General features: G+C 38.7%; 1 protein-coding gene across 1 annotated transcript in view; it reads left to right on the top strand.

The window, feature by feature from the left end:
* Positions 1-23,996, top strand: part of BBX (BBX high mobility group box domain containing) — a 291,476-nt gene that overhangs the window by 7,904 nt on the left and 259,576 nt on the right. The window lies entirely within an intron of this gene.

Raw genomic sequence — 23,996 nt, 5'->3', positions numbered from 1 at the left:
ATATCTTTTATATCCCAATCCACATATAAAAACTGAAACAAAAGTTTTCTGAAACAGTACTAAGAGCAGTGCCCTCTGATATTTTCTATTCCTATCTAACTCTACAAATCTAATCTGTTCCAAACCATTTTACTGAAAAATAAATATAGAGTGTCATCCACTGAGTTGATTTTTATGATGTACAGTTTGAGAAACACCAACCTGGAGTGCTTGCTAAAAGTGGAGGTCCTCAGGCCCCACCCCCAGATATTCTGATTCAGTGTGTTTGGTGTAGGGCTCAGGATTCTGCATTTCAAATAGTACTGCAGGGGATACTGAAACAGGTGTGGGGTACTCTGACACACTTTGAGAAACTGGTGTAAGGGACAGATGGCTAAAGATTGAATGGGAGTCATGCACTGAGTGTGGGGTTAGAGTTTACTGACTGCTGAGGTCTTGTGCAGCTTCAAGATTCTGAGGCTATGTTTCAGTCAGCATTTTGCAATACTGAGAAGGCCTCCATGGCCCTCTGTAGATATTCCTGCAGTAGCAGGTATGGTGCAAGGAACAGTGCTGCCTCTATAGCTTACTAAGCTGAGCGAGTTTGAGCATGTCACTTCAGAATAAACTTTCAATATCAGATGTGCAAAAGGACATATTAGTATTTACCATGCAACAGAGTGAGAATTACAGACAGTAATGTCAGTAAATGACCTTTATCTATAGTCAGCACTCAAAATATAGTATAAGTTTTCATAATTATCTCACTTTACCCTAACTTCCACTAAGATTGAAATTTCTCAAAACTGTACTTTTAATTTTCATTTTCCCTAAAGCAGCAATTTACAACCGGTGTGCTGTAGCACCAGTGTGCTACAAGAATTTTTAAAATGTGGAATTCCTGACTATTTGGTCAGGGGCACTGATCTCTTTCCCTTAGATCAGGGGTGGGAACCTTTTTACTGCCAAGGGCCATTTGTATATTTATAACATCATTAGAAGCCTGGTGCACGAAATACGTGCACAGGTAGGGTCCCTATTCCTGGCCGGTGATCAGGGCCGATCTGTGGGGCGACTGGTGGGGCGATTGGGGGGCTCCCACTGGCATCCGCCTTGGCTGGCCTGGCGCTGCTTGCTCACTGGCCCTGCCCCCCATCGCCACCAGTCGGGGCCTGTGGGCTGGGAGTAGCTCCTATGTTGAGCGTCTGTCCCTGGTTGTCAGTGCACATTATAGTGACCCGTTGTTCCACTGTTCAGTCGATTTGCATATTAGGCTTTTATTATATAGGATTCTGGGCCATACAGAATTACCAACTTAAAAATTAGCCTGTTATATTTGGTCAAACATTTAATTAATTCACCCTTAATGTTATGGCAGGGCCAGACCAAATGATTTTGAGGGCTTTATATGGTCTGTGGGCCGTTCTTTCCCCACCCCTGCCTTTGATCGTCAAGTAAAAAATTGACAACAGCCAATAAAACAATAGCCATCCAGTGTGAATGAATCAAAATTATACCTAATTTTTTTGTCATATTGGCAATCTATACTAATAAAAGGGTAATATGTTAATTAGACTGGACATCCTTCCTGACAAAGCCATGGTGGCGGGGCCAAGGCAGAGGCAGTTAGGGGTGATCAGGCCGGCGGGGGAGAGCAGTTAGGGGGATCAGGTCAGCAGGGGAGAGCAGTTAGGGGTATCTGGCCGGCAGGCAGGTGAGTGGTTAGGAGCCTGCAGTCCCAGATTACAAGAGGGATGTCCGACTGTCAGTTTAGGCCTGATCCCACCAGCAGTTGGGCATCCCCTGAGGGGTCCCGGATTAGAGAGAGTGCAGGGCGGGCTGAGGTACAACCTCTCCCACCCCCCCATCCTGTGCATGAATTTCGTGCACCGGGCTCTATATATTTGGTGTGCTGTAGAATTTTAGTAATCCTATATAATAAAAGCCCAGTGACCGAATGGCAGAACAACCAGAATGACCAGTCGACCAGTTGCTATGAGGTGTACTAACCACCAGGGGGTAGATGCTCAATGCAGGAGCTGCCCCCGGTGGTCAGTGTCTTCCCACAGTGGGAGCACAGCTCGACTGACCAGGATGAGTGGGTCCACACATCCTTCCGGATGAGCGGCGCTCCCATGGTGGGCCAATCCCCGCAGGCCATGCCCCCCACCAGTGCACAAATCTTGTGCACTGGGCCTCTAGTTAGTTTATAAGATGCAAAAGGTTGAAAATCGCTGCTTTAAAGTGATTCTCAACCTTAGTATCATGAAACACTAGTGTGTTTTTCACTAGATGTGAGGTGTTGGACAATTAATTTGTTACTGAAGGAAATATGAATAACCAGAAGAAAACAAAAGAATAGTTGAGGCACGCACAGCTAAGTACAGGCTTTTTTTCAGGTTTGGACAAGGATTTTTCCACCTCTCACAAAAGATAAAGTGCAGGACAGGAGAACAACTCTTTCCTTTTTTTTTTTTTTTCTTTTCTTTTTTTTTTAAAAATATATTTTATTGATTTTTTACAGAGAGGAAGGGAGAGAGATAGAGAGTTAGAAACATCGATGAGAGAGAATCATCGATCAGCTACCTCCTGCACATCTCCTACTGGGGATATGCCCGCAACACAGGTACATGCCCTTGACCGGAATCGAACCTGGGACCTCTCAGTCCGCAGGCCAACGCTCTATCCACTGAGCCAAACCGGTTTCGGCAACAACTCTTTTCATATTTCAAAGTGATTAGCTGAGTATTCTCTCTGGTGACTTTGATACTTCTTGGAATGTTTTAGAGCATCACTTCTCCAACTTTCCTCTACCATGATACATGCAACTGATATTTACACATGGGGCGTTACAATTTCCCTGGTTATAGACATGGATAAATTACTTGGTGGGTTTTATATGTAGTTCACAGTGTGATAAAGCCACTTCTTTCCCTATTAAGAATGTCAGAATACAAGTGAGAATTGTATTATCATAATGAAAATTTTGAATATACCCATACACCTATTTGAAACCCTTTATAAACTGTGGTACTTTAACTGTTTGTAACTAATTACTTAGGGCATTTTTCACAACCAATTAAAACTTATCCTTGTGTCAAAGCATGAAAATTGAGAAGCATTACATCCAGTGTGCGTACTTACATTGCACAAAATAGACACTTAAATAGAAAAGAGGGGCAAGTGAAGAAGATGAATGGGAAATACACCAAATTCCTGAAATCTCGAATAATATGAAAACTGAAAGCTAGGGAAAATGCAACATGTGGCCAAATACAAAGAAGTGCAAATGACTGCAAGTAGTATCAGAGTTCTCTAACAATTTATTTTTAAGTAGTCTCAACATTCATTTATTTGAATAAATTAAAAAGAAATAACTTTGCATATCATAATTTTTAAGATTATTTTTGTCAGGAACATCTTTCTACTTTGCTAAATTTTAGTTGGGTGTACTTTTTCATCTCCAGTAAATTAATTAGCTGTATATATTTTGATATGTAGTGGTATTGAATATATAGTCACATCCTTTATCTAAAAAAAATCTCCAAAAAATGGAAAGAGTTTTCTTTTTGTTTGCTTCTCCAAAAGTTTGGTGGCAAAAGCAAAACCTGATGCAAACTATTATGGGCTTGTTTAAAATAGTTTTAAAGCTTACTTAGAAAGAAGATTCACATACTTTGCTATAGAAATAGTAATATGTTTGATTGTGTGGGCTATCCTAGATTCCTAGATCTAGCTAGCAGTGATACATAATATATGCTATATGCTCTCTCTGACCTTTTAAAGAAAACTTAAATTTTTCAATTACAGTTTACATTTAATATTATTTTTTATTAGTTTTAGGTGTATAGCATAGTGGTTAGGCAATCATATACTTTACAAAGTGGTCCCCCCGATATTTTAAGTACCCACCTGACACTATACATATCATTACAATATCTCTCTGACCTTTTTTCTTTAAATATATATTTTTTTATTGATTTCAGAGAGGAAGGGAGAGGGAGAGATAGAAACATCAGTGATAAGAGAGAATCATCAATTGGCTGCTTTCTACATACCCCCTATTAGGGATCGAGCCCGCAATCCCGGCATGTGCCCTGACCTGGAATTGAACCAAGCCCTCTTAATTCATAGGTCGACACTTAACCACTGAGCCATGCCGGCCGGGCTCTCTCTGACCTTTTTAAAAACACAAAAATCTGAAGCATACCTGGACCCAAGGATTTTACATAAGGGATTATGATCCTAGCATATTAATTTCCTTAGTCCACACAGTGAAATTTATCTGCCATTCCTACCCACTTCACTCAATGAAAATTCTTTTGCTAATTTTGGTCGCTGATCATCTGAACATTTTGACTTCATTGCAAGCTGGTGAATCATGAAAGGTATCTTAACATTATATTTTAACTCAGTAAAACTGTCTGTCTGGCCCTAACCAGGTTGGCTCAGTGGATAGAGCATCGGCCCGTGGACTGAAGGGTCCCAGGTTCAATACTGGTCAAGGGCATGTACCTTGGTTGCGGGCACATCCCCAGTAAGGGGTGTGCAGGAGGAAGCTGATCGATGTTTCTCTTTCATCGATGTTTCTAACTTTCTATCCCTCCCCCTTCCTCTCTGTAAAAAATCAATAAAATATATTAAAAGAAAACTGTCTGTTGGAACCCTTTGGCTTCTCATATAAGGCTAGAAGGCATTAGAGATTATAAAGTCAGATAAGCAAATTGGTAGTTAATATCATTTGTACCTCCTAAGTTGAGCAGTGTAAAAGGCTCCTGTCCTGGGTAAGGAAAGCTTAAACACACAAACACACTTGTTAGTTGAACCTCATATATCCATTTTGATATCGTGAATCCTTTTATTGTTGTTATAATTGTCAGTTTAATTAAACAAACACACTGATATCTATAAAACATTTGAAATGCTTACTGTGTTGAACATTTCTTATGTATCAGTGAACAGAATTTAGGCTACTTTCATTATGGTTTACTGTAGTGAGATGTTTCATGAAGGGGTTCTATTTCCTTTATTGCTATTTGCACAGTTCTTACATTCTAGCAGAAAAGTAGAAATAGAAAGTTTTCTGCAAATTTAGTCTACTCAGGTGAGAATATTTTTGTGTTGTATTGCTTCATAGAAGTTCTAGATGCCTTTATTTTCAATAATTAACTATGAAAATCTAAGTTAAGATCTTGCCTTTGTACTTTTAATTTTCTATAGAACCAGAGAAAAATGAAAAGTTTGATGTGAAGAAAACAGTCTGACATTCTCTAGGAATAAAGTAGTAGCTGATGTGATCTATTGTTATGGCTAGACTTAAATCCGTCTTCATTTGGTATAGACTAAAATTGTTGATGGCTTTTATTATTTATTAGAGAACCAGTGCATGAATTTGTGCGTGGGTGGGGTCCGGCTGACCTGCCCCGATGGGTCCATTGGGCTGGGCTGGTGGTGGGGAGGGGCTGCGGGCAGTTGGCCAGCCGGCCCTGCCTCCAATCAGGGTGTTGGGGGCCAATTGGGGGCAGGGCCGGTGGGAGGACTAGGGGGTGGGGGGTGGGGCAATCAGGGCCCGGATCAGGCTGGTTGGCTGCCACAGTGCGTGCATAGCCACCGGTTGTTCTAGTCGCCCCGCCATTCTAGTCGCAGGTCTTTTATATATATAGATTGCTTAACTACTGTAGGAAAGCCACAGATTGAGTAATTCGGAGGGAGTCTTATTAGCAATGCTGATTCTTTTAATATTAAAAAATGCTGCGTTTTTTTCCACTTTTGGTGTGCCTTTGAAAACTCACCCAAGTGTAGAGTTCTCTTTGACTACAAGGGAATGTGGTGGAGCATGGAACAAAATGAGAAAATAATTCTCCACACCCAGTTGACAAGCTTTGAATATCTTTTGAGTTACTGAAGTTAAAAATTTTTTGTCTTTCCCTTATTTCTTCCCCCTTTTCCCTCTTCTTTCTTCCCCCCTTCTTCTATCCTGTCTATCTGATCACTTTTTGTCTGTCAGCCTTTTATCGTATTCACTAATGTGCATCTGTGATACTGCCTACAAATATTTTTTTTTTTTACTATTATTTGGTTTTAGAGATTTGTTTGTACTGTTTGAGGTGTTTTAGTGATTATCACTATTTATATAATAATAAAGTTGACGATATATGAGTTTGAGCCATCACCCAATTCCCTACGTGAAATGTCAGTTAGGAAAGGATTATGAGGTGCCTGTAGTAGGGCTTTGTGAAGTAAAGTCACTTGTTGTTTTTATGAAATAAATCAAAGTGAATTTTTTATTCAATTTTTGTGTGTTTTAGGGTGATAGGCTGATTACATAGTTTTATTTATATTTAAGGGAAAGTTGAAAGCAGTTTTTAGAAGTTTCCCAAATAGTATTTTATTTTGGGAGGAAGGGATGAAGTTAATTTGTACTGAGGGCCTCTTTGTGCAGTACAAGTTTTATTTTACTACTTTATTTTTCAAAACAACTTTCTGATGAGAGGTAACTATTTATATATTTAGTTATTTTTAAATATATTTTTATTGATTTCAGAGAGGAAGGGAGAGGGAGAGAGAGATAGAAACATCAATGATGAGAGAGAATCATTGTTAAGCTGCCTTCTGCACGCCACCTACTGGGATCGAGCCCACAGCCTGGATATGTGCCCTTGACCAGAATCTAACCAGGGACCCTTCAGTCCTCAGGCTAATGCTCAGTTCACACCCGCTAGGGCAAGGTCACTATTTTAATGATGAGGAAACTGAGTCTGGTTTAGTAACTTCTCTGAGGTCACACAAGAATGCTTGGCTGCAGTGCCACAGTCTTTTGGGGTTTTCTGCACAATCTTTTGGACTTTTACCTGCCTTTTGGGCCACATTCCAAGAGGTTAGAAATGAAAGGTTTGGGGCAACTTCCAGACAATAATTTCCCCAATTTTTCTTTCTCTCCAAAGAACAGTCTTCTTCATTTTGAAGTGATAGGGCTGGAATGCTACTCTCCACTTAAGGGAGATAGATGAGAAAGTCTCTGAGCTGGGGCCAGTTATCAGTGAGGTCGCAAAAAGTAACCAGTACAAATGTAGTTTATAAATTGACATTTAGTGAACTAACTTTCTAGTTGATATATCTAGTATAGAAATGTCTAATCACAGCAAGTATTATTTCTACTACTTAGTAATTCCTCTAATACATCATTAGAAATTCTTTGTTCTTTCATGAGGAGTTGGTTTTTTTCTGGCTGAATATTCTATGATGTTTTTACTCTGGTACGTTTTAATACTTAAATTATTTTACTGAAGGAATTTACCAATATAGCATGGAGAGCTTTATGAAATAGTTTTCTGACATTTGCTTTGAAAAGGAATTCCTAATTATTGGAAAAAATACTAAGCAGATTCATGGACTTCTATTTCAGATGTCTAATGATCAAACGTGAGTTAGACATAGGTCAGTCAAAAGTTGACAACTTTTGAAGTGGTATCTGGGTACTTTTGATTTATTTTACCTAAGAAATTTACTTCTGCTCTGATAAATAGAAGAGATTTTTATAAATTATACATTTCTATACAAGTAGAAAATCATTTAGAAAATACAAAATAATATGTCCTTTTTTTTATAACAAGAGCCCTATTTGTCTGAAATTAAATTCTTTTATCTTTGTAAATTCAGCAAAGTCCCAGAGTAATTCAGATATGGAAGATCAAAATGTAGTCATTCTTTTTTAAATGGCTTTTCCTTCTTCCCTAATCCATAAAACATGAAAATATGGTATTTTCCTATTTTGGCAAAGTAGCTGCTATGGATGGCAGTCTTATTAAAAGTATGCTCTTTCATTATTTTAGCTGACTGATACTTTACCAAAGGTGGTGGGCTTCCATTTCTTGTGTTTCATCCCCATATAATAAACCACTTCCACGCTATTCTCATTCAAGTGTGATGGTAAACCAAATCATAAATTTATGGCCTCTGACACCTTTCTTTTTACTTGTTTTATTGGGTCATGTTCAAAGAACATTTTGCATATTAAATACTTTGGTTCAGTGTTGGTGAGATTAAAGTAGCAAAAACTATTATCAATTTAATTCAGCTTAAGTGGATTGAGTGCCTATAACATGGTGATGCTGATTCAGATTTCAAGATGAAAAAGATGAATATAGAACAGCTCTTGTCCTCAAAGTAAATGTGTTCTGCTGGCTGGAAAAAGCCACTAGATGTAAATATCTATGCTATACCTTATTCTGTGCTAATTGTTCTAACAGATATGGCATAACATAGTACTGAGTAAATGCCACTGGAAAACTGGTTCATTCCAGCATAGGAGCTGGACACTGAAGTGGGGGTGGGGAGGAGTTTCTTGCCGTGACACTGTTTGTACTAATTGTCATTAGGGTTGTACAACTAATTTGGCCCAGGCACTGTAGTAGATTTCTAACCCTAATTTGGCTTTTATTTAAATACTAAAGGCCCAGCGTGCGATTGAAATTTTGCGAGGAGGTGCCCTGCCTCCCACCGTGCGAGGAGGCACCCCGTGGAGGGCTGGGACCTGCGCCTGATTCACACAGAGCCGGCTGCTGTGGGAATCAGGCTGGACCAGTGCCGCGGGGGGCCGGACGGGCACCATGGGGGTCCGGAACCTGAGCCTGACTCATGCTCACCTGCCACCACAGGAGTTAGGCTGGACTGGTGCTGTGAGGGGCTGGGACCCACGCCTGACTCACGCAGTGCCGGCCGCCGCGGGAGTCAGGCTCGAGCAAGCCCCCCTGACTCTGTCTCCATCTCTGCTCTGGGCCTCACCTGTGTGCACAACCTCCTCTTGTCCGGTTGTGACCCGTTACGACGTCCTGGTCCTGGCCTAATTTGCATATTGCCTCTTTTTTATATATATACTAGAGGCCTGGTGCATGAAAATTCATGCACTCGGGAGGGGGTCCCCTCAGCCCAGCCTGTGTCCTCTTGCAGTTCGGGACTCCTTGGGAGATGCCCATCTGCCAGCTTAAGCTAGCAGACAGACATCCCTCTGGCAGCCCAGGAGCCCTCGGGGGATGTCTGACTGATGGCTTAGGTCCGCTCTCCATGGGGAGTGAGCATAAGCCACAGTCGGACATCCTTAGTGCTGCCGCAGAGGCAGGAGAGGCTCCCGCCACTGATGCTGTGCTCACAGCCATCAGCCTGGCTTGTGGCTGAGCAGAGCTCCCCCTGTGGGAGTGCACTGACTACCAGGAGGCAGCTCCTGCATTGAATGTCTGCCTCCTGGTGGTTAGTGCTTATTATAGCGACTGGTCGTTCTGCCGTTAGGGTCAATTTGCATATTACCATTTTATTATATAGGATATATACATATGTGTGTGTGTGTGTGTGTGTGTGTGTGTGTGTGTGGCAGCCGGGGCTGCAAGGGCCAAGCCCCTTGCACGAATTTCCTACATTGGGCTCTAGAATTCATAAGATCACAACATTGATAATGCCCCTAATGATAACTTTAAAGCAGCAGAGAGAAACAGAGACACACAGAATAATAACATGAGAGTCTTCCATTCTCTGTCTTGGGGCTGTTTGGCATCCTGGAAGTACAGGCATTCAGATCTCATTATTTACCAGTCCACACAGTAATAATCTACTTCTTTATAAGTTTTATATATGAGCATGTGTTCTCATCTCATTTGGTGCAATCCGTTTTTAGTAGTCCCATAGAACATCTTCAGATTTGTTGTAAGGTTCAGGGTTTTGTTGTATTTTAGTAATTTCCTGTATACAGCCTCTGCATGAATAATACAGATTCATATAAAAGTTTTCTATAGCTTGAAAGGGCTTTAGGAAGTGGGTCAATCACATGTGTACATAGAGTTTTACATATGAAAACCTTGTCTCACACACATAGTGATATGTTTATTGCATGAGGAACTGTGATCATGAATTAATTATTAGGAAGTGGATTTCCTTTTCTTTATTTTTTTAAAAATGTGACCGTATATGTAATTTCTGACATATCTCTGAAATACAACTAAATGACCTTAAGTCTAATATATAGATCTTAAGAATTAGGGTAATTGGTACTTTTCTTCATTATAGATGTTTTCTTGAAAAGTTTTGACTTAACTAGTGTTTCAAAATTATATATTATTATTGATAAATTCTAATTTCATTATGCTTCATCTGTATTTCTAAATGACCTTCAATTAGCAGTGGCTACTGATTTTATAATTTAAAAATGTACCATTCCCAGTTCCTATATTAAGTAATCAGTATAAAGTACACATAGGGGAGCTACGTAAAGGAACATAATACTCATCTTTTTATGAAGAAGAGCCATCTTTGGTAAAGCAAATGATAATCCTCTATCATGTCTGTTGGGTAAATCTGGGTTCTATATTTTGAATTGTCTTTATTTTATGCAACATATATTTATTGAGTACTCAATATACAGGCAGTCCTTGGGTTACATCAGACTCGATGTATGTCGTTCCCGTGGTTATGTCTCCATCTCCCATTTACAGTATTTATAAAAATAAAAAAGTTCCGTCATTTCGACGTATGTACATATGTGCTTTATGTTTTTTATTACTTATTTACCACAAGTAAAGGTCAGGAATTATTATCTTTCTTTTAAATCTTTTTTACTGTTTCACTTCATTACTGCTGTGTATGTGCTCCATGTGAGTGACGTAGGTGCTTATGTAGGTGAGTTCCGACTTACAGCGAAAATCGTGTTACATCGCGCCATAGGAACGGATCTCCGATGTAACTCGAGGACCTACTGTATATAAAACTGGATTAGGGATTCTGGGGCTTGTAGAATTAAAAAAATAGTGGTTCTAGTTTCAGCATGTTTCTAGCATAGTTATGACACACATACCACATGTGGAATAGAAAATAGAGACAAAGATTCTATAATATTTATGGGACACAGGGATGATGAGTATAGGGTGATAGCAGACAATTAGGGGTGGGGAAAATGGGACCTGATCTTTGGTTGTATTGTTTAGTATTTAGATATTGTTGCAAAATGCTTCCTTGAATTTATCAGGGAGAAAATGAATCTGGTGGAAAGCCCAAGTTAAAACTACCTGGGCCAAACAGTTCATTCCAAATGTGTCATCTAAGCAAGAGGCATCTCTGGACCTTTTAAATGTGGCCCTATCTTCTTCAGTCAAAGAGTTTGAGCATGTATCTTTGATATGTGTACATTTGTTTATAAATTACATATACTGAGGTATTAATATATAATGTATGTAATTTCTCTCTCTATAAAAGCCTGACTGACCATTCGACTGTTTCACCAGTAGCTATGACGCACACCGACCACCAGGGGGCATACACTCAATGCACAGGCATGGAAACATGGAACAGACTGATGAATCTCAGAAGGAAGGGACTGGAGAGAGGGCGGGAAGAGATTAACCAGAGATCTTATATGCATACTGGAGGCCTGGTGTATGTGTGTGCACTGGTGGGGTCCTCCGGCCTGGCCTGCAGGGACCGGGCCGAAACCTGCAGTCTGACATCTCCTGAGGGGTCCTGGATTGTGAGAGGGTGCAGGCCAGGCTGAGGGACCCCACTGGTGCACGAATCCGGGCACTGGGCCTCCAGTAAAATATAAATAGCTTAGAAATAAGAAAGATAAATTGAATATAAATAAAATTCTAATATTTTCTTCTACCTACATCTTACCTACTATGTCTTGTTTATGTTTTGGTGTTTGAGAACCCCACTTTGGAGACTATAGGTCAAAACTGGGCAGTGTTACACCAAGTTTAGGTAAGTTCCATTAGATCAGGGACTTTGTTTTGCTGATTTCTGTATCCTCATCCCTTGCTTAGAACATGCTAGGAGCTCAATAGATACTATTGAATGAATAGGAAGAATTAGACTAGTCAGGAGGGAGGAAGACAGACCCTTCCTCAGCATGAGGGATCTGGTAGGAATAGAGACAATTTTTGTTCATTGCTGTATCTCTGGTAAGCAGAAAATTACAGCCAGTGGTGCTCATGGTGCTGGTGGTGGTGGTGGTGGGGTGAGGGGCACAGTGTTAGTATGAATATCTCAGAGGAATGGCTTTGGCAACCTCAGATCTCAAAAAAAATGTAACCTTCTTAAGCAGTAGGATCTGGATTTTACTCATCTTTGTGCCCACAGTGCCTAGACCTGTGTCTATGATTAATTTTTGTTGGACTGCTCTGTTTTATACTATGTACCTGGATGTAAGAGGCTCTGCGTGTGCAGGAATGGATCAGTGTCAAGATCAGAGGCCTGTAAATGAATCCTGCCCTGATTGAAGCAAAGCCAGTGATTCTGGGATTACCTCATACACAGATATGTTTTTAAGCCTTGGCAGTGTTTCCTGCACAGAGATGTTCTAGTGACCACAACTGCCAAATTACAGTTGTTTATTTAAAGATCATTGTTAACATACTTTTATTGTCGTATTATCAATGAAGAAAATGGAATTCACAATAGAATTATTTCTTGTATGCTATTATACCTTCTTCTCCCACCACTAAAGCTGGGATATGTCATAGATCAGCACAATGTATACTATTACAATTAGAACTGGATTTATTTACACATAAATGAAACAAGGTACTTGGCATTTTTGTTCCTCTTTTTGGAATTTTCTTATTCAGACTTCTTTAAAAGGTACTACATATTCTAATTTTGTGGTCATAAAATAAACCTGTCATGCATTTTATTGAGTGCTATCAGAGTTGGGGAGAGCAAACATTTCCTCCCTGAGAAGTGAAGGCATTAGCTGTCCTTTACAAGCTGGCCAGATGAAGATATCCATCCTTTTCTGCTCTGCCATAAAGGTCTAGATGGGTACCTCCTTACCCTTCTTATAGCTCAGTCTCATTTAGGACATGTTTATTTAAAGCAGTTTCACTTCTGCACAATTAATAAGTTACTATGCTCTCATTTGCATTTCTGATGCCTTATAGTAAATACAGGAAGTTTCCCTTTCCCCTTACAAAAACAGTTTATTCTGCCCAACCTTCCTAGCCTTGGAAAAAATTTCTTCAAAGAGCCCTCCTCCATCTTTAGCACAGTCTCATCATTAAATCATCAAATCATCAAATCTTTATTATAAGGTTGTCACTGTTAAAGGCACAGTAGTAACATAGCTTATTTCCACTTGTTATTGCAGTCTAGAGTTTACATTGTGATTTTCACTGACCTTTTACTCTTTAAAATTATTCTGTGAGGTAGATAGATAGTAGGGTATCATTATTTTCATTTTGCAGGTGAGGAAATAGAAATAGGCTCAGGGTTATTGAGTGGCTTGACCCAGGTCACTGAGTTTGCAGTGGCTCTTGTGAGACCAGAACCCAGTATTCTGGCCACTCATTTAGTGAGCTGCCCAATGTGCAGAGCAGAATTTATCTAATGTGAACAGATATGTTTTTTTCTTTTACTTATTTCAACCAAGTAAGTTATTGTAAATACCTGTAACAGCAGTGGCATGGACAATATGGTAATTTAATTGTTCATGACCAGTGGGATATAAAATATCAGTGAAATGGGTCTTAACTTTCTGGTGTACTTAAATCTATTTGTGTATTTAAATAAGTGTTCTCAGATCTTGTGGAACGACTGTCATTTGACTTAACTATTTTGTAGCTTATGATGGAAAATTAAATGCATAGGGACCACACACTAACAAAGAAGTGCTTTGAAGTGTATATTAGGATTCTTACGTGAGATTTAGATTATGTAGTGGGGCCATTTTTTTCCCTCCTATGAGACATTTCTGAAATTATAATGAAAATTAATTGGAAAATATGAAATAATATATAGATATTTGAGCTACACCCATTTCTGGAATACATTTATATTATAATCTGATATCAACTGGTGTTTTCAAAGAAATGAAGGCTTGTACATAGTTTTCTTTTTTTAATTTAAAAGACAATTTAACTTGGCACTTTGTAGACAAGGAACATTTAATAGGCTAGTTAGAGAATTCAATACATCATCTCTGCCAACTATAAAAGAAGATATTTCTATCCAAAAATTACTACAGGATCAATTATTCAATTGATATTCTACATAGTAGAGAAGTTTTATTTGTTAGGATCTTATTTCAAAGTTCCCCAAGAGTAAAGAGGCTAGTAATTATCTTACTGTGAGAGAATGATAACAGATTGATTACATTAGAGCTACAGAAACTTTTGTTTTTATTTAAAAGATTTACAGTCTGAGGCAAAAGCAATTTATTTAGAATATTTGTTTCTATAGATTCCCTTTATTTCAATTTAATGTTTATAATTTGTATTTGAATGTTACTACTTTGGACATGATATAAGTAATAATGGCTGAAGAAGAAGTTTATTGAAGAATTGCAGTTTGAAGAAAAACTGGTGCATGTTTATTGAAGAAGGCATATAAAGATGGGAGGGATTAGAAACTATAAACTTTCTTTTCTTTAGGTTGGGTTATCATTAAAGATGGGGTATGAAAATAAATGTCATGAGGATAACTTAAAATTCTGTTCTTAAGCAGTTATGCAAACTCTGAATCCAGTGGTCCCTCTCTTTGTACCTGGAAACAGCCTGTGAGGAAGGAATTGTCTCCACTTTCGATGAGGAAACTGTGTCTCAGGCTCAGCACCTCTCCCGGGGTCACCCTTCCCATAAGCGGTGGAGCTGGCATTCCATTCCAGCTCACTCTACGGAGGCCACGCTCCCACTCCCTCACTCTCTTATCTGCCTCTTGTGCTTCCCGCGTGGCATTGGTATCACTCCATAGTCCCATGTACCTGTCTTGACTCCTAATGAATTGTAACACTGAGGGTGTAAAGCACAGCTTTCTCTCTCAGGATAAAAGTACATTTTCTCTATTTGTGTTTCTACATTGTCATGTAGATTGCCGTATACACAGTTACTTTATTTCTTGAGTCTTTCTAAGTATATGGTAAAATTCTAAAGCTAAAATTAGTATTATATAGTATCCTAAGAGATGATGATTAAAAGAAATTGTGCCACCACATGAAAAAAAAATAGTTTTGGAATTTGCATAACTTACATTCAAGAAAAATAATAGAATTCTAGCTCCAAAAGAGATATTACAGATGACCTTGGAGTAGCATAATCTATTATTTTAAATTTGAAGAAAGGAAGGCCTAGACTAAGAAACGGAGACCCAGGCCATGTGAATGGAAGACCTAGAACTAAGATGTAAGGCTTCTGTGGTTTGGTGTTTTGCTGTAGAAATCTGCTTAGCTCCAAAATAACATAAAAAAGTTTTAGTCAATTGATGGCACCATTTTCACAGCAGGAATATGTGACTTTTTGTGTAGTCATTTATAAATAGTTATAAAGATAAAAGAATTAAAATGTTATGTATTATTAGAATAAAGCTATACGTAATACATTATACATATTAACTTTGAAATCATTTTATTGTGTTACTAGTTGACTTCTAATTTACTTAGTAGTATAACATAATTTTTGTAACTAACAGATAATAAACTGAAACATGGCTTTGATGTAGTTCCCTGAATCCTGTGGAAACACAGGAAGAATTTACAAAACAATACCACATTGTTAAATGGCATCCCAGCTTATCAAATGTCATGTTTATTACAGTCTGGTTTTAGGAAAAACCATCCCAGCCTTACAGCAGTTTAACCTAATCTTAAGCAAAAGAGCCTTTCAAGTTTCCAGTGCTGTTAAATTTTGTTTTGTCCATCACAGTATACACTGCTCATTGCTGTTGAGCAGGAGAAAGGCGTTTGTGAAACCTTAACAGCTTTATTTGTGAGAGTGATTTAACTGATTTGTGTCCTGTGACGCCTCATGATGGCCTTATTAAGAGACTACTGTAGTGAAACAGTGACCACATACCTTGTAACTGACTGAATCCACTCAGATGTATGTGGACTAAACATTAGCGAGTTAAGACCCTAGATGGTATTTTCAAGGTTGGTGTTTTTATGTCTCATTTGAGAGAAATTGACCTTCACTCTGTAGTTCAGGGAGGAAGTCTGGCATGTCTTATCAGATGAGTTCACTTGGGAGTGGCCATCCCCCAAACTCCTTACTGGCAGAGGAATAGGAGCCAGGTAGCTCCAGCAGCCGGTTAGTCTGTTTTTCTCCTTTGTGTATATTAGAAAAAGGCACCCTTTCCTTGAGATACTCCAGTTCCAAATGTTGGAAAGTTGTCATAATAGATTGATTTTGTTAGAAAAAGACACTTTACTCCCCGTTGGCAGAAAATTGTCATAATAAATATATAGATCTGTGCTCTCTGATGTGAATGGTGCCCCCTAGTGTTGTGCACAGAACAGTTTGCACGGCTGTACGTGGAGACCCTGTAGGAAATTATATCCAAGGAGCTCATGTCTTTAGATATTAAAACATTACATCTAGAAAACTATAAATACAGTTTTTAAATATGAAATTTAGTTATTTATGAACTCCTTATTTTTAAATTTATAAACATAATAAAAATTAAATTGAAAGAATAGACAATAGAGACATTTCTTTACCTCTGCAGTATACGGACAAGAGGCTCTGTATTCTATTACACATCTCTTGGCCCAACCAATTTAATATATTTTCAAAGTTAGTCTTTTAGAGTTCTGATTAAAGAGGAAAAACTTTAGACCTATTTATTTATTTATTTATTTACTTACTTACTTACTTATTTTTAAATATATTTCTTTATTGACTTCAGAGAGGAAGGGAGAAAGAGAGATAGAAACATCAATGATGAGAGAGAATCATTGATTGGCTGCCTCCTGCACACCCCCTACTGGGGACTGAGCCCGCAACCCAGGCATGTGCCCTTTGCTGGAATCGAACCTGGGACCCTTCAGGCTGCAGGCTGATGCTCCATCCACTGAGCTAAGCCGGCCAGGGCAACTTTGGACCTTTTTAAAGGAGCTTTCCTAAATTAGATAGGTGCAGTAATAGAATGCAGAATGACTTTAAGCATCCACCTCTTTTATTCATCAGTAACAGTTAATTGTCACATCATATAAGTGTAATTTGATGGGATTTTTAACATACCAAAAATTGGCAATCTGTGATGAAGAAATATGCTCAGTGAGGACTTGAGTTATGAGGACAGAAGGAAAAACGAACTTTTTATAAATCTTAAGTGGCAGCTCAATGGAAATAAAAGCCTTTAATTTTTGTGTGAAAATGGTGATAGCAGATCAGTACCTTGTGTTTAGTTGGAAGCAGAAGGTTTCAGAATGCAGCTTGTCTGACTTGAGAGCAGTTGTTTGGGCAGCTAGGGATTGTAGAGGTGTAGTTTCCTACACATTTGGAAGGATAATAATCTAGTCAGAATCCTTGTGCTGGTCCAAAGATTTATTTCCTTAAAAGGGGCAGTAGTTACCTTTCTCCTTCTTATTTCAGAGTGGCAGTTGATAGGCTAGTCTAGTGTTGCCCTGGCTGAGTTTGAGTCCCGCCCAATAGGTAGTGATGGTGCATTAAGTAGTTACAACAACAGTTGTGCTGGGCCTTTCATTCAGCTCAGTGACACGATGTAAAATACAGGGTTCAAAACAAAGATTTTGAAACGGTGATCTGCCAGTTCTCATAGTTTGGGAGAAAGGACAGTAAAATGTTGCTGGTTTGTAAAAAGGAGACTGCTTGTTTACAGTATCTCAAAGGTGCTAATTCTTTCTAGTAGGAATATTACATGCGAAGCCTTAAGGTAATCCCTAATCTTTTACTTTTACTTAGGTCCCACTGGCCAGTGACCAGTTTGCCCTCATTGTAATACCTAACCTCTCCAGAGCCTTCCTGCTGACTTCCTGGCTCATGGCAGACAGATTAGACAATGTTAAGTTTGTGTGAATCAGCACCCTTCACTGTGCCCTCTGAAGATCAGCTCTAAGACCTGGGAGCCACTGATCCTCCAAATTTTGATTTCTTTACTGTATAGGCTTTGCTGAGCTGACAGTCATTCTCTAGTTACTCCTGACCAAGTGTTTAAATTGATCACATTTGTAATTTTACTATTGTCATAATTTTTGGAAATGTTAGTATGAATAACTTAAGGACTATATTTTTAAAAGTCCTTCGTCAGAATACTGGTTATTTGCTTACTTTATTCACTAAATAAAACTCAGAATTTTTAGATATCATGATACGCAAGGCCACATGATTAAATAAATCAAGTGCTTTTAGTGATATCATTTTAGGAAAGTGACAAAATCATTTATGGTACATGAGATCATTTTTGCAAGAAATTTATGTCCTCTTTTGGATTAAAAAAATTAAGTATAGTTGATATACAATCTTATATTGGCTATATTAGTTTCAGGTGACTCAACATTTTCAAATTTTACAATGTGATCACCGTGCTGCCATTTCCAGCAGTTATCTGTTACCGTGCAAACTTATCACAATACTAAAGGCCCGATGCATGAAATTCATACAAGAGTAGGCCTTCCTTCCCCTGGCTGCCAGCACCGGCTTCCCTCTGACACCTGGGACGTGGGCTTCCCTCTGGCCATCGGCAGTCACCCGGGATCCAGGCTTCCCTCTGGCCACCAGCAGGCACCCGAGACCTGGGCTTCCCTTGCAGCCCTGGCTTTGTCCGGAAGGTCATCTGGTCTAATTAGCATATTACGCTTTTATTATTATAGATTATTGACTGTATTCCCTTTCTTCTTTTCACTCATCTCCCCACCCCCGCCCTTCTGGTAACTATCTCTTTGGTCTCTGTTTCTATGAGTCTGTTTTTGTTTCATTTTGTTTGGTTTTACTTTTTAGATTCCACACATAAGTGAAACCAAACAGTAATTGTCTTTCTTTGCCTGACTTATTTCACTTAGCACAATACCTAGATGCATCCATGTTGTCGAAAATGGCAAGATCTCATTCTTTTTTATTGCTGTGTAATATTCCATTGCATAATGCCACATCTTCTTTATGTATTCATCTATAAAGACACCTAGGTTGCTTCCATATCTTGTCTATTGTAACAATGCCACAGTGAGTACAGGGCTACATATATCTTTTCAAACTAGTGTTTTTATTTTCTTTGGCCAAATACCAAGAGGTGGAATTAATTAATTAAATTTTTTAAAGTTATGTAATGGGACTTCTGAGTTAACACAAAAACATAATTTATTTTTATAAAAATCCATAATAATCAATCAGTGTTAATGCAAGGAAAAAATTAAATATATGCTTTATGAATTTAAAATGTATGAATTAGATATTTGATCATAATATTTAGAAAACTGGTTGTGGTGCTGGGCCTATCATTATTACAACTGTGATATATTTATTATATTTGAAAGTAATGTCCGTCTCCTTAATCCTTTCAACTCCTACTATATTTTCAGAAGGAAAAATAAATTATATTGATTTGCTGAGTAACTTCTTAACCCAACCAGTTTCTCTTATGGTTTGTTAATATGACTTCTCTGCTAGTATGTTTATTCTGACTTAATGAGTATTTTAGGTAAATTTCATAATGTACAAGATAGTTTGAAATCCAATCAATACTTATTTTCATGCTTTATAAGTGTATAAATGCTATACAAGTAACAATTACCTAAAAAAGCTGCTTTATATTATAATGAAATAGTGCTAGAGAAATATTTGCTCTGATAACATGAAATGAAACTCAAAAGTTTTAAAAAATTTTTTGTTTAAGATTTATAGCTTTAAATCTTTGTGATAGGTTAAGATGATGGCATAAATTATAGTTATCTGGCAGAACTTTAAGAAAGTTTGAAGGAACTTACGATGGTTCTAAAACAAAGCATTAGTAAATTAATGGTATTGGTGAGCATTTACTAAATATCTATTCAGTAAATGAAATTACTGAACTTGGTCTTATTTGTATAGTTGATCACTGTGCCTCATAGGCTTGATGGTACCTGCTTCAGTACCTGTCTAGCAAAGAGGCATTGGGAGTTACTTAATGGATGAGTGAAATGTAAGACTGAATTTAGAGTTTTATAGGTTCTTCTGGCATATTAATTTTAAGATCTAATTTGATCTTTCCCATATTCTCATGAAACCTATCGCAGTTGGTTTTCTTTTCTCTCTCTACATATATTTGTTCTATTCTTCATGAAATGAATAAAATAGGACATTAAATATAATCTGTATTTACTACCTATTATCAGTAACTCTTTAAATATATATGTATTTTAAATCCTCACCTGAAGATATGTTGTTACTCATTTTTAGAAGGAGGAAGAGAGAGAAAGAGAGAGAGAGAATTGGCTGCCTCGCATTTGCCCCCTGACTTGGGATTGAACTGCAACTGGAATTGAACCTGCAGCCTTTTGGTGTATGGGACAATGCTCCAAGCAACTGAGCCACCTGGCCAGGGCTATATCAGGCACTCTTATATGCCTTTTCAAATATCTCACTTTAAAGATCATAACAAACCTTACTGGTTGATATAATTTATATACCCTCCCCCACTTTTATTTTTCTTCCCTCCTCCCTTTCACTCCCCGCCTAAATATTGAAATTGAGGCTCAAAGAGGATAAGTAACTTGCCTAGCATCACCCGGGAGGAACCACAGGTTCTAAGTCCAAAGCCAGTGCCCTTTCCATTGTCCTCACTTATCCAGGGACTCTTATAACTAGACTCTTAATCTCTGATTGCTGGAACAGTTACTTTTTTCTCTTCCTCTCTCATTTGATTGGCTTCTTTTTTATGATTAAAACTGCGTTTTTGGGCCCAGCCACACTTCCAGAAACCTAATTAAGTTGGTCTTTTAATATCTACCTGGGAGACATCATGGTTAGAAGTATCATCGTGTGTACGGCAAGCCGCATTTGAATGTTATCTATGTCACCTCTTAACTCAGTGAATTTGGGCCAGGCTTGTTAATGTCTTGGTACTCTGGTTTTCTCATCTATAAAGAAAAAATAATAATTACTATTGAAAGTTATTTTTAAAATTAAAAAATAAAATCTATGTAAAGCAGTCAAGTGCTTTGCACTTCGTTACTTAGCATCTATGAATTTATACTACTTTGTATGAATTCTTCTGTCTGTCAGATATATTGAGTGTATCTGTGTTGATATGTGCTCACTTGTTTATTTGCAAATGTAACATTTATAATAATAAAAGTGTAATATGCAAATCGACCCAACCACCGAACAGCAGACGTCCGGATGACCGTCCGGATGATCTTCCGGGCGACCATGCTATGATACCCACTGGCGCCCGGCCAGCCAAGTTGTGTGTGATGCCATTGGTTGGGGGCCCCGCCATCACCCCATGATTGCCCTTCAGAGGGATGCCCAGGCCACTGGCCAGCGGGGCGATCGATCAATTGGGGGGCTCCATGATCGCCCCAAAGAGGGAGGCCCAGGCCATTGACCAGTGGGCTGTGGCGGGTGGGCAGGGCCTCCCTCTGCAGGGCGTGATTGATCACCCCAAAGAGGGAGACCCAGGTGGCTGCGATGGGTGGGCAGGGCCTCCCTCTGCGGAGGCCATTCATCATGGAGCCCTGGCCAGTTGGGCGGGGCCTACCTCTTTGGGGTGATCGATCGCGGGGCTCCCGGACTGTGAGAGGCATAGGCCGGACTGAGGGGCCCCCCCTACCCCCTAGTGCACAAATTTCATGCACCAGACTCTGGTGATATTATATTTATACTCATTTGTATATATAAAAAGGGTTTAGAAAACAAGTGGTTTTCTTGGGGGTTGGTGGAATCCTGATAATGGGTAATATTATACATTTAAAGTTTAATAATAAAATAATTGTAGCATTCATTCAACAGACATTTATTGAGCTTCTTCTATGGGCTAGGCTCTGTTCCAGTCTTTAGGGCTAGTAATAATAGGATGGTTAAAAACGCTGCCTGTATGGGAGGGTATCTCCTAGTGGGGTAAAAGAGGCTAATAAGTAAGTTCTATATGTTAAGTGGTAATATATTACAAGAAAAATAAAGCAAAGGAAGGAGAGAGAGTGTAGGGTTTCAGTTTTAAACAGGGTGGTTTGTGATGAGAGGAGTTTTACTCTGTCAGGAATTGGGCAAGTCCAAGAGTGGTTCATACAAAGATGGAGAGTGTGGTGCTGACTTTTGGGGTGCCCTGTCCTCTTCCAACACCTGAGTGTCTTTTTCTCTACCATTTTTAGAGTGTCTGGCACTCGTGGAGACGTTCCTGTTCAGTGTGAAATGTGGTACAGAAGTTTGTACCTGGTGGCAGGCTTTGGGGGAAACTACTACGTTGCTTGGAAGAGGATGCATGTAGACCTTTCAGACTGACAAGAAGAGTATGTTCAGCAAGTGTGCTGTTCTTTAATTGCCTTTTTAAAAATAGTGCCGATGGCAGGAGGGCTACATCTAAGTTTTAAAATAATCTACAAAGAATCAAGACAGGGATAGTGTTGAGCTATACTTTCTTTTCAAAAACTTTTCTCCCAAATTTATTTATAGATCTGTTAGTTCATTCAGCATGTATTTGTTGAGCACCTACTATGCTCTAGGCACTGTGAAAGTTAGTTACCGAGGGGATAAGGGTGGGGAAAGTGGTATTCCTGCTCACAAGGAGTGTGTACAGCAGGGAGAGAAAGTACAGAAATAACCTCCTTATGAGATATAAATGAGATAACACATGGGAAAGAAGCTAGCACATGCCTGGGTACAGTAGACGCTCAACACCTCTGTGTTGATTTTTGGATAAAGTGATTAGTTACTCAGGAGAGTAATACAGTATGCTAAAATGATAGATGACAAATGACATGACAAATGAGGCAGCAGTAACATCTGGCTACATTATTAGGGAAGTCTTCATGGAAACTTGAAATGTGTCTTAAAGATTGAATAGGATTTGGGCACACCCTGTGAGCATGAGGAAATTACCTTATTTGGTTTTGTACTTTTACAGAATCAGCTGTCAGATTTTTGTTGAGTGAGAAAATAGGGGAAAGGACAATCCTGGTGAAGGGAAACGTGAGGGCCAGGGTATGCCAGAGATTGGGAAGCCTGCAGGTGAGTGCAGGGGAAATATTGCTCAAAGTAATAATGGATCAGGTTCTAAAGCAGTGGTTCTCAACCTGTGGGTCGCCACCCCTTTGGCGGTCGAATGACCCTTTCACAGGGGTCGCCTAAGACCATCCTGCATATCAGATATTTACATTACGATTCATAACAGTAACAACATTACAGTTATGAAGTAGCAACAAAAATAATTTTATGGTTGGGTCACAACATGAGGAACTATATTTAAAGGGCCAGAAGATTGAGAACCACTGTTCTAAAGGCTCATAATTGCAAGGCCAGGCAGTGGAGGATTTTTGAAGCAGACTTCATACCATGCACAGGTAACACTGAAGAAGCAGAGTGAGTGGCAAGAGCAGGTGATAAAGACTTGCAGCATCAGAGGCTGGAAGTAATTAGGGACTTATCTAGGGTGGCCACGAATGGACCCAAGTGGTATTTTAGAGGCTGAATTGACAGCACACTAAGTTTAGTAAACAGCTTTAACTAGCTCAGTGGAATGATTTTGAATGTCTCCTTTTACTATAGGAATTCTTTTTTGAGAAAATGAAAGCAATAAATCATATTAACTGGAACAGCTTTTCTAAGAGTTTACCACTAAGTCATGCTTGCAAGAGCCCTTATAAACACTATGCAAACAAAAGAATGTTAAGTAAAGTTATTATATCATGTTAGGTAATTTATATCAGAGTTCAATTTTTATATACTATAAATACATTTTTATAGTTCTTTTGGGCCCTTTGTATGTTTTGATTTATAAATACATACACAGACACACACAAGAGAGAGAGAGAGAGAGAGAGAGAGAGAGAGAGAGAGAGAGAGAGAATATAGGAATAACTGCATATCAGTTATTCATTTGATGCTGCATCTTGAATCTGTAATGTAGCCCAATGATAGCACTTTGTTGGTTTTTATGTGAAATTCTTAATGATCATCAGTTTTATAAAGTGGTTTCCAAGAAACTATTTCAGGGAGGGCATTTTTTAAAATTTATTTAAATAGAGTAGTAATGATGTTTACGTTTTATTTAGAACAATGCAGTTTTTGTTAGGAAAAGCATTCTTCAGAAAATTCTGATCAACTTTTGCCTTC

Source organism: Myotis nattereri (genome assembly GCF_964212035.1).
Source record: "Myotis nattereri genome assembly, chromosome: 3".
Lineage (NCBI taxonomy): Eukaryota > Metazoa > Chordata > Mammalia > Chiroptera > Vespertilionidae > Myotis > Myotis nattereri.
Note: the sequence above shows the minus strand (reverse complement) of the source record. Positions and strands in the feature narration are given on the sequence as shown.